Raw genomic sequence first — 12,482 nt, 5'->3', positions numbered from 1 at the left:
CCACTAGGAACTCACCAGCACCTCAGGCTTGTCTCTGATCCACTTCATCACAGGACCCAATGTCTTGCACTGTGGGCTGACCCATATGGACCCAAATGAGGAAACAGCCCTGAATGCTTTCCCCCAACAAACGACACACACATTAGCCCTGGCATGCCCTCCTCTCCATCCACTCACCCATCAGCCATGAGCCAGGTCCTCCTGCCTTTCGTATTTGCTCTGAGGAGTCAGGTGCCAGTTCACTGTGTTCCCAAACTACAGGGAACATGCCTCAAGCTTTCCAAGAGGGCCTGGCAAAAACCCTCAAGCCAGCCTTGAAGGATGAGGAGTAGTGTTTACAGCCATGATAGCCTCCTCCAAAAACCAATCTCAATGTGGGCAAGGTTCTTAAAGAGCTATACCACTGGGTTTTTAAATTACTAGGTTGAAATTTCTGCATGGAGGCTTCATTGTTATACCATTTTACAACCAACGAATATACTGGATGTAACAAAGCACGTGGCCAAAGTTGGAAGTGTGTGTGGACCCAGCCAACCTGCCAAAGTGGTTTTCCAAGGGGAGGGAGACTGAGCACCTGACCATGGGGACAGGACCCAGAGCTTGGAGCCCAAGGACAGGGCACCCCATGGTCCCTGCTGGGGCATAAGAGGCAGCAGCAGCACCTGTTGTGTAGAGATGCCATTAGAATGTGTGGGACATTTTCAAACGTTTCTTTGTGTGGCAGCAAGAGAAGTGATGCCATTGCCTACTCAGATGCTTCAGTTTTCTCTCCAACCAGCAATGAGAGGCAGGGGACTTCTGTGGGCCGTGGGCTATAAATCACCAAGCTTCTGGGGCTTTGTGACATGGTGTGGAGATAGGCCAGGGTTTTGGGAGGGGGATGCTAGACTTCTTAGTATTAAGGGAAGTTGAGAACTAAGTAATTATTTGAAAAATGAGAGAGACGTGTGTGCTTTCAACTGATCAATCAGTTATTTTTTGCAATACCATGCTCAGTCCTACCCCTGGGCCTCAGCACATGCTACTCGCGTTGCCTGAATGCTCTTCTTACGGCTATCCTTTGCTCTCCCACTTTCTTTCTTTTTTTGTTTGTTTGTTAGTTTGTTTAAAGACCCATTTATTTATTAAAGAGAGAGGGAGTGGAGGGGGGAGGGGAGATATAGAGGGAGAGAGAGAATCTCAAGCAGACTCCCTGCTGATGCAGAGCCCAATTCAAGGCTCAGTCCCTGACCCTGAAGTCATGACCTGAGTCATAATCAAGAGTCGGATGCTCAACGAACTGAGCCACCCAGGCATTCATTCTAGCCTCTTCTTAAATGTTACCAAACCAGAGAAAACTTCTCTGACCACTTATTTTGAAGAGTCATCTCCATCCCAGTCAAGACCTGTCTTCCCTGCTCTATTTTTCTCCAAAGCACATGTGATACTTGTTATGATGCATTTTCATCTTATTACCTATCTCCCACTGAAAAACACAAGTTCTGTGACAGATTGGGTTTTGTTTTCTTCATTGCTCTGTCTCAGTCTCCAAACATTGCCTGGCACACAAGAGATACTCCAATGCTTGTTGAATGAATGAATGGACCTACATCCTGTTGTTCTTTGGCTTTTGGCCTTTGAACTGTTTTTCCACTTCACCAACTCATTTTTTTTTTTTTTTGCAGTGGCCAAACTATGATCCCCACCTCCCTTAAAATAAAAAATATTGCAGTCCTGTTGTTCACCTGAAATCCATTTCTTCTGACCTAAGTGGAGGTTTCCATTTGAACAATTCAACGTCATTCAGGATTTTTGTTAGTGCATTCTGAAGTGCTTGATTTCTTGCAGTGGGTGTGTTTCATGGGGAGAGACACCTCTGCTCTGTTTTCTCAGATTATTTGCCCTTTCTTGGCCTCTGCATCTCTGCATGTACACCGATGACTTTTCTGTGTTGGTCATTCTTTCAGGATGTAATTCTTCATAAATATGGAAAGTTGAGATGAGTTTTGCTTTCGGTATCAAATGGAGAGAAAAGTAATAATATATATTATTACAAAAACTATAAAGTTTTTGTGAAAAAACCACTAAAAACAAATCTAAGATAAATGACAAACTAGGGGGAATATTTTCGATTTATGTGAGCTTTACTATATAAAGACCTCTTAAAATCAATTAGTGAGAATACTCTAAGAGGAAAATAAAAAAGACATTTAATTAAAAAAGAATAAAAATATATGGTGGTTTAATCTCAGCATTAATCAATAAAATGATTAAAATAACCACATGATATTATTTTTCATCTTTAAGCTTAAGGATAAAGAAGAATCATATCCCTTGTTAGCAAAGACTAGGGAACTTTCATATATTTCTGCTGGAAAAATAATTTACTATAATTTTCCCTGAAAGGGCATTTCTTCTGTTGGAATCAAGAAGCCTAAGCAAAATGCATGCCATATGATGCAGTAGTGTTTGCTCTGGCTCAGGGTTAGGGTGCTGTTCCAGGCCAGGCTGTTTGCTGAGTCCGTGGTGAGGTCTGAATTAGGGACAGGTACCTCAAGCACTGTGACACAATGCAGGTGCTTTTCTAACAAGGTCTGCATGGAGGCGTGGCCAGGCCAGACTCTGAGCAAATCCCGACGGACCATGTTAGGACTGAGCCACATATAATCACATCTAAGACCCCAGAGCTCCAGCCTAATTTGCCTTTCTATATTCATCATCTTTTGCTTCCGCTCAAATATGTACTTGTCCTCTCCAGAGGGCTAATTTAGAAACTAGAATAAAAACAAAGGAATACACAGCAAGTGTTTATTGTAATGAGGATGAATTTGATTTGCTTCCATAATTATTCATTACGCATACAGACATTCTTGAAATATTCGACAGTATTCCATATATATTCCCCTATAGCGGGAGGAGCATATATACCAAGCAGACAGATTTAACCTAAGGGAGAGGGTGTTGATATATACCACCCCTTTCTTCATAGTCCGTGCTTTGAACAGATGAGACATGGAAAGAGAAGCCAGGCAAGAGATGAGAATATTAGCTTTATCAATGGCCAAGGTTCAGTGGAGACATGGCTTGAGATTGCAGCCAGGTAGGCTCCTAGTACTTGGCCACCGAATTAGTAGACACCCTGCTAGCCATGAACAGAGCTAGACACCCACAGGACGTTGCCTTCAGGGGCTGGCCCTGACTGCAGGGCAGGTCTGTAGACCAGAACACACTTCTCTGCAGGCAGTCAAGCAAGGCCAAGAAGTGAGGTGAGCAGGAGCTGGGCTGAAGTGCCCAGATGACTCCCCAGGAGTCACCCAGGAGCCATGCTCCTCTTCTTCCTAGGGAGATAAATGAGTGACAGGTGAGGAGGAATGAGGTTAATGATTTTCAGTCCTAGAACATTAGAATCACCCTGGCTCCCTAAAAAGCACAGATGTCCCCACACTACCGATGGGATGGATGAGGGTGGTAACAAAGCACAAGCACTTTCAAAGCCCCGAGGTGACTCTGATGTGCAGCCAGCATTGAGAATCCCTGCTTAGGCTGAAGCCCACTCATGAGGAAGCCTCAGGTATGGGGACCAGTGCCACATAGTGAGTGGAGTAGCCTGGACCGGGGGGACCCAGTGGTGGTCCTGGAGATGACTCTGGGGGCTCTATTATCGGTTCTTCCTACCACCCACAGATGATCCAACCAGGACCATCGACCATATGAACTTTCTATGGATCAGGCCAGTGACCTCTTCTCCAAATGTCCTGACTGTATTGATCCAACCCTGTGGCTTCCGGCAAGCCTGAGTGCTGGAAGTACACACCAACAGTAGGAGCAAGGATAGGGAGAAGCCACTTGCGACACAGATATTTTTCCAACTCATGTAAGTCCAGGCAGTGGCAGCAAGTCCAGTCATGTCCTGACTCCTGATGCTGACACGTCACAGAAAGAGACACAGGTCATGCCTTCCACCACTGCAGAGCTTCTGTGGAAGGTCTACCCAGGCTTTCAGTCAACAGGTTCTTATGGAGGCTGCTTCTAGCAGGTTCCTAATCATACCATACTTCAACTAAAGGGAACTAAATGGAAAGACCCAATCTGTGGGTTGTAAATAATGATTTGTGCAAAGAAAATAAGAATCATTTTGAGGCATTAACGACAAAATGAAGGTTTTTCATCAGAATAACTTGCTGCCACCAAAACAAATAAGTTTAAAGTTGATCCATACTAAATGTTCATGTACCTGTGGATCAGGGTTAATAGTTACACACTTTGCTCACGTGCGCAAACATACTAGTGCTCTTTTGCATCACTGTCTCCTGTGGATGTAAATCCCTCCTCTGGGACCCGAGAGGTGTCAGGGCAAGGAGGCAGGACCAACCATGCCAGTTTCCTGCTGGAGGGTGTTCTGGGCTCTCTTTCTGTAATTCTTGTGGCCCCTCCCAGCAAGATTCCACCTGCATAGAGAGGAGAGTGGACCTGGTCTCCCAGCATGGGAGCGGGAAGGGCTTGAGTCCACAGCTGGTTCCCGGTGCCATACCTGGGTGTTGTCCACTAGGTGCCCACCTGCCCCCGCCCCCACACTCTGGGCCCAGCAAAGCTGGCCCGAAAGGACCCCATCCATAGGCCTCCATATCCTGTGGCTGCCTGCTGGTTCAGCAAATGGGGATGTTAGCAGGAAGGGAGAGGAGGGGAGTGAGACCAGGGAATATATTTCCCTGGTTCCTTCCCTGTGGGGTCCCTGAAAGCTGCCTTGTCCTTTGACTAACGGTCTTAGCCCCCGGAAGGCAGCCCCCTCCGTGCAGCCCTCCCTTGTCTCTGGGTTTAGTATGTACTCCCTCTCCTTGCCCAGGCTCTGCTCTGTCACTTGTGGTCCCCTGCCCTCAGACACACTTTGGAGATAGCTCCTCTATCTCTACTTCAGGTATCCTAACTCGAGTGTGTTTTGTGTTCCCAGAAGGAATTCTGAACAAGGCTTGGGTCCCTCTCAAACCTCTGAGCGAAGCTCTGGTTCTGTTTGTGTACTTCAGGCCCAGCTGCAAAAGCCTGAGGCTCCCTGGGCAGAGCCAGGAACTCCCTTGGTCCCACATCCATTCTCACTGGAGCTGTGGATCCTCAGGGTCTCAGCCACCCGAGCAGCCTTGGCAACACGGGCAGCCCGCACACCCCTATGGGACCTTCCAGAACTCCTTCCTTCTCCCAGATCCCATTGGACCACAGGGTGCACAGTTTCTGCCCCTGGTTGGTGTGATGACTGGTCATCAAACCAGCTCAGCTGGTCTCCCTGAGCTACAAACAGGAAGTGGGACCAAAGGCCCCCTGCTTTCAACTTTACTTCTTTTTTTCTAGGGTCTCTATCCTTTTCTATCCCTAGAGAGTGCCGCCCTAAAGGGAGTCAGAATTCTGACTTTCAGTTCTTTACCTTTGTCCCCTTTCCCTCTTTCTCTCCCCTCCCATTCTGAAGATTCTTCACCCGTTCATTCCCCATGGGGACCTCCTCCAAGTCAGATGCATCGCCTTTCCCACCCTGAGAACCTTTATGCTCCAGAGTGTTCACCATCTTCTTCTTAGAGCCATCAGGTCACGTGGCTGAGTCTTAAGGACAGACGCAGTACAGGGAGAGGAACATACCAATACTGAAAATTTCCCTACTATACCAGGATAGGTTCAGAAATTCATACTTGACGAACATTTGGGTTAGTATCTCCTTGAGGGCTTCAGGCTGTGATAATGGTATAAGCCTTCTTGAAAATGTAACTCAGGAAGAAGGCAAAGACATGTACTGTAGGACTTGTCAGAGCATTTTCTGCACCGCTGTACTTTAAGACTGCCTTAGGGGGTACACAGTATGCCTCCTTCCCCATGAGGTTTGACCACAGATCTTTTTCCCACAGAGCATCTCACAGGGCCAGTACTCTGCCAAACACACGGGAAAGCACTGCTCTGATAGGATTACATTTAGAATGTCAAAGTTCAAAACATTTCAGAAGATAAGAGCAAGCTAAACGCATTTCTCTATGGCAAAGGGCAGATGAGAAATGGACTGGCAGGGAGCTTTCAGGCCGAGAGCACAAAACACAAAAGCATAGCAGGACAAGACATGGATTAACCCACTTACTAAAATACAAGATGCTCCCTGACATGCTACTTACAAAAATATCCCCCCAAGGGGGAAAAACAGGGAGATGAAAAATAAAGGGATGAGCAAACATACAACATGTGAATGTTAGCACATAAACAAAGAAATAGAATTGCAGGTAAATTGAATTCCAAGCAAATATTATTTCATGGAGCAAGTTGGGCCATCTTTAATGGACACAAAACCCAATCTAATGTAAGAGGATAGTGTGTTAGAGACTTATATATATACTGACTCAAAATTGGTAAGGCAAAAACTATTATAATTGCAAAGGACACTTAACAGAAAAGCAACGACAATATTGTCAATATTGTCAGTCCAAGGGAGATAAAACACACACAAAATGAACATTAACATGGGAGACTTGATCAATGTAATTAATAAGGAGAAATGAATAGATATTTTGTGATTTTTCCTAAAATAAGTAAGTTTTCTTATTTTTGTGTCTGTGAAAATTTAGAAAATTGGACACGTTTACCTTGACAGATCTCACACATTTCCCAAACTAGAAATTGCACAAAACACATTTTATTACCAACAATAGAGTGAACTTACAAAATAATAAGTGAGTTCAAAAGAAAGCACAAAAATCACTCAGAAATTAAAAAATAAATAAAAATGAAAACTGATAGGAGTGAGATGTAAATGAAAATATACTATGATCAGTTTCTCAGATGAGAGTAGAAGCGAGATCACACTATCTCAAAACACATATGCTACAATAAGGTCATCAGACAGAAAGGTACACTTTTAAAAAAGGAATAACAGAAGGTACATGTACTAATATTGACCTCAGGCCTCATTTTTAAAATTTTGCTTTTAAATAAAATTAGTCCTAAAGAAATCCAGGAAAAGGAATAAGAGAAATATGGCAGAAATTAATCAGCAAAAAGAATGGAATCCATAAATACAGCTAAATATTGCTTTCTTTCTTAATTAGTAAAATAGGCAAAACTTTGTTAAATCTAATTTTTAAAATTCCAAAATGGAAAGAAATAAAATTAGAAATTTATATGTTGCTATAAGAAAAGGCATGACACCATTTCTTAATGAGTCTACTTCGTGAAACTGTATAATAATAAATTGAAAATGTCAATAAAAAGAAATATTTTATACACATTTTTTAAATAATAGAAGCTTTTAAATAACAGGGCCAATTACTAAAAAAAATACTATAAATGTTTTCAAATGATAACTCCTTAAAGTTCTGATTTCAGACATCTTTTTAAGTAAATTGCATTGATAATGTAACAGGAAATATGTTTTTGCAGTGCTAGCCTAAACCTGATTTCTACATGTGACTAGCACAGCACAATTATGACAACTGTAAATCAGTCTCATATTTAACTAGAGTGTAAAGATCCTAATTAAAAATCCTACCACACTCTTGTGTACTAAATCTGAACATACACATACACAGAAATATAGAATTTATTTATTTATTTATTTATTTATTTATTTATTTATTTATTTATTTATAAGAGAGAGAGACATGGAGAGAGAGAAAAAGAGCACAAGCAGATGGAGCAGCAGGCAGAGGAAGAAATAGAAGCAGGCTCCCTGCTGAGCAGAGAGACCTGGGATCATGACCTGAGTTGAAGGCAGACACTTAACTGACTGAGACACCCAGTCTCCCCAGAAATTTAGAATTTATATCTAGGATCGGAAAGATCCTAGGGCACTCTGAAACCTGGAGGGGGCTGGAATGGGCATTATGACAACGGCTGCTAATTTATTCATTTATTCAACAATACTCATTGCAGGCCTGCCAGGCTCCAGGTGTTGTAGGTGTTGGAGACCTCGTTAGGCTCTGAGTGGTCATATGATTGCTACACTTGTTGCTAAGAATGCTGCTGTTACAATTACATCGCTCTTGTGTTGGTTGCCACACACCTAATATGCCAAAGTGCACTACGATGTAGCGCATGTCAGCAGGGAATCCACCCAAGTATACAGACAAATTCAACACCTGGAGTTTCCCCATATACCCAAAATCCCAAGGGAGAAGACTTGATGGTAGAAGAAGGATCCCATTCACTATAGTAACACAAGATATCCCAAGGAATACCTTGAAATCATCTTGAAGACTAGCGAAAGCTACACTGAGAGCCATAAGAAAGCCTTGCTGAAGGAAAGGAAGAATGTCGATTCTGCACCCCAGTAAGTCAGAATATGGTAAAAATAGTACTTGCCTCCATGTTAATTTCTAAGTGTAGACAATTTCAAAAAGTCATCCAAATCGAGGTGGTTTTTGTTTGTTTATTTTAGTATTTGGGAATGGGAATTTTGAAAGTTAGAGTTCTAACTTTCCTTTTACAGAAAAATAAGCAGATAAAAGAAACAAAAACATTTTTTAAAAAAGCATGATGGGAAAGACCAGGTCTATTGGATGGGAAAACACGGTAGTGGCAAACACTCACTCATTCATGAATTTCATGGATGTTGATTGCATCCTCCCAAGTGGCAGACACTGTCATGACTATTGCAGGCTACTACTGTCAGAGTGTCAGGCCACATCAGGAGGTGGTAAGTGCCACAAAGAAAAGGATGCAGAGTAGAAGGGTAGAGAGTAATTGAGAGCACAGGGCAGAGCTCTTCTGGATTGAGTGTCTGAGGAGGTGACTTTGACCAGAGACCCCAGTGAAGAGCGGATGGAGCCCAACAGATACCCGGGAGAGCTGAGTTCAGGTGGTGGGGACAGCACCTGCTAAGGATGAGAGAGTATTTGACAAGTTTGAGGAAGAGCAAGGACACCAGAGTGATGGGGAGACCTGTAGGCACAGAAGTCAGGAGGTGGCCAGTGAGCAAAGGCTGTCATCAGTACACTCCACTGGACATTGTTCCAGTTTCCTCAGGACAGGTCTTGTGCACTCCTGCTGGCCCTATGTAATTGATAGTGCCTCATTTCATCCTCCAGTTCTGTTTCTTCTCTTTATAGTCCACCACAGTTCCACAATTCAAGCAGCATCATGGATCTACACACTAAAAATAGGATATTAAAGCCCATAGAAGAAATCATGGGAAAAACATTTCACGATATTGAACAGAGCAGAGATCTCCTAATTGGAATACAGAAAGTGATGACCCTAAAGGATTTCATTAAGAAAACATGCTCATCAAATTACTCTAATGATGAGCCTGGAATATCTTATGCCATAAAGCAAGGAAGTGTTCAAAGATTGATCCCAAGCATGGCACGTTAGGCATGAAGGACTTCCCACTGGTTAAATTTAGGGTGAGTTGGAACACCTGGGTGGCTCAGCAGTTAAGCATCTGCCTTCGGCCCAGGGCATGATCCTGGAGTCCCAGGATCAAGTCCCACATCAGGCTCTCTGCAGGGAGCCTGCTTTTCCCTCTGCCTATGTCTCTGCCACTCTCTCTCTCTGTATCTCTCGTGAATAAATCAATAAAAATCTTTTTTAAAAAATTAGGAAGAGCTGATTCTCCAAAAGAATGATGACAAGAAAGAGTAACACACTGAATGGACAATGAATATGGGAGTCCACACTCTGCTAATAAATATAGAGGAATGAAACATAAAGGAAAGAAGGGAAGGATCCTTTTTTAATGACCAAATGCCAGCTAACAAGTGTAGAAGGCATCGTGAAGTTGGAAAATCATCATTTTGTGACTACCACAGCGGTAATTATTTCAGACAAGAACTTGGGTCAATGTTTGTTGGGGAGCCTGGTATCAACATGGTATTATCTCTCCATAGATTATGTACTAATTACATAGAAGGAAAAGATAACTTTATGGTGGAGAAATTGGGTAGGGGGCACTGGGTGGCTCAGTATGTCTGCCTTCAGCTGAGGTCATATGATCTCGGTCTTGGGATCAAGCCCAGCATCAGGCTCCCTGCTCAGGGAGGAGTCTACTTCCCCCTCTTCTTCCGCATGCCACCCCACTCCCATTCATGTGCACTCTCTCTAATTAATTAATTAATTAATTAATTAATTAATTAATTAAGAATCTAAAAAAAGAAGAAGAAGAAATTGGGTAGAAATTGCTTTATTTGAGTGATCAAAGTGACATCATGACTTCCGGAAGTGATACATTGAGGGCACAGCATCAATTATGAAATCTCCAGAGAGGAATGAAAATCCCAACTGAATCCTGAAGAAGCAACCAGAAATATCCATACTAGAGTATATTCTACAAAACAAGTGACCTGTATTCTTCAAGAATGTCGACACCATGAAAAACACAGAAAGATTAAGAACCTATTTTGACTAAAGGAGTCTACAGATCTGTGATGATTAATGTGGTCCTGGATCAGGGAAAACACTATCACAGACACAGTGGGACAACTGCTGAATTTCTAATATAGATTACAAGTCATATAATAGCAATATAAAAATGCTAAATTCATCCAATTTAATAGCAATATTGTGGGTTTGAAAGAAATGTCCTTGTGCTGAAGGCATCCCCTCCATAAGTATTTAGAGATGAAGGGTAACAGCGTCTATAACTTATTCTCAAATGATTCACAAAAACATTGATAACTAGGTAGATAGATACATACATAAATCAGTAGATAGATAAAACAACTATGGCAAATTGTTAATAATTGATTAATCTAGATGGAAAGATATATGAGTGTTCATTAAATACTTCTTGCAACTTCTCTGTAGATTAAAAGCTAAAACAGCTCCGCGCGGGCCTGGCGGCCGCTGCCTCTGCAACCCAACACGGGTCCCGGGGAGCGGAGCCGGAGGTGGGGAGGCGGGGGCCGGGCGGTGGCGCCCTCATGGAGCCCAACGTGCGCTTCTGGATCGCCGAGCGTCAATCTTTTATTCAGAGATTTCTTCAGTGGACAGAATTGTTGGATCCTACAAATTTGGTCGTTTCAGTTGAAAAAATAGAAAAATCAAGGCAACTATTGTTAACAAATGAAGATGCATCCATCCGTGACTTGGAGGACCCAAGGATAAAAGAAGCTTGGAAGAGAAGTCTCTCAACAGTGCATCCTGACAGCAGCAAACTGATCCCTGTTCCTTTTCGACCTGCAGCTCTCCTACCCTTCACGGCACCCATGATATTTTTCTCCATGCTGTCAGTAAAAAGTCTGAAGTCCCTGATTTTACCTCAGATTTCCTTCTATACCTACACTACAGCGTTCAACATTGTCAATGGAAATGCAAGTTATAATCGTCACCTATATGAGAGTCTACTGCTAGGGACAGGAGTGATTGCCTCTTCATCCTTTTTTGGACTATTCCCCTGTCTGCTCCAGCTGCAGCTGAATAACGCTTTGTTGAAAAGAGCCCTTCCCATCATCTTTCTCACCCACATCAGTGCAGTGAATGTTGTTGCAGTCCGAAGTCTTGAGCCCATTCGAGGGATTGAAGTCATGGACAAGGAAGGCCATGTCATGGGCTATTCCAGAAAAGCCGGGACAAAGGCTGTTAGAGATACAGCATCATCCAGGGTAGTGCTGTATGGGACCTCAGCTTTTATTCCTGAAGTCTTCTCACACTATTTTGTAAGGACCCAGTTCTTCCGGCAACATCCATGGTCATTGTGGACCTTCAAGCTGGCCTGTACTGTTTTAGTAATGGGATTGATGGTGCCAGTTTCTTTTAGTATATTCCCACAAATTGAACGGATACAGTGCAGTGAGCTTGAGAAGGAAATTCAGTCTGCGACAGAAGACACAGAGCTCTTCTATCACAGAGGGGTATAGGGATGCGTGCCCGGTGAATTTGGTTCCTGCTCGAACACCTTCCGCTCTGCTTGAGGTGTCGGTTCCGAGAAGCCGGCCGGAGGTCTGGAACCCAGGCGTCTGCGCCCACACGCTGGCTTACAGTTGCACAGGCCACGACGGTTTCAAGGCCGGGTGGAAGAAGAGAAGAGAACGGAGAGGCTGTCCTGCGTGACCCGCCCCCGCGGGACTGCCCGGGGGAGGGCTGATGTCTGGGTGTTCATCGGCCTCTGAAGGATACTGTGAAATGACTAATAAACTTGGCGAAGAGAGTTGAATGTTTGAAAAAGTAAAGGAGGAGGGTCCACGGAAAAAAATAAATAAATAAAAGCTAAAACAAAAAATTAAAAATTTATAGAAGACAAAATAAGTCCAATGAAAGAAGACTCGGTAGAGAAATGGACAAAAGTTATTGGATAAATGGTTGATAAACATTTGAAGTGAGACTCGACATCATTAGTCACTGGGAACAGCATTAGCAATAGAATAAATAAGTTGTGATTTGATGTGGAATACTGTACAGCAATGAAAATGAAAAATAGTTGCTGGACTTAATACAAACGAAACTCACAATCCTAACAGTGTGTGAAAAAAAAAAAAGCAGACAAATAAGCATATAGTCTGATTCCACTTACATAAATTTCAAGGCAAAATACTCTTTAAGGAGTT

General features: G+C 43.0%; 1 pseudogene; it reads left to right on the top strand.

The window, feature by feature from the left end:
- Positions 1-10,777: 10,777 nt before the first annotated feature.
- On the top strand, positions 10,778-11,995 carry LOC140616525 (sideroflexin-4 pseudogene; annotated as a pseudogene).
- The last annotated feature ends 487 nt before the right edge of the window (positions 11,996-12,482 follow it).

This window comes from Canis lupus, chromosome 24 (genome assembly GCF_048164855.1).
Source record: "Canis lupus baileyi chromosome 24, mCanLup2.hap1, whole genome shotgun sequence".
Lineage (NCBI taxonomy): Eukaryota > Metazoa > Chordata > Mammalia > Carnivora > Canidae > Canis > Canis lupus.
This window is presented reverse-complemented; position numbering and strand designations above follow the sequence as displayed.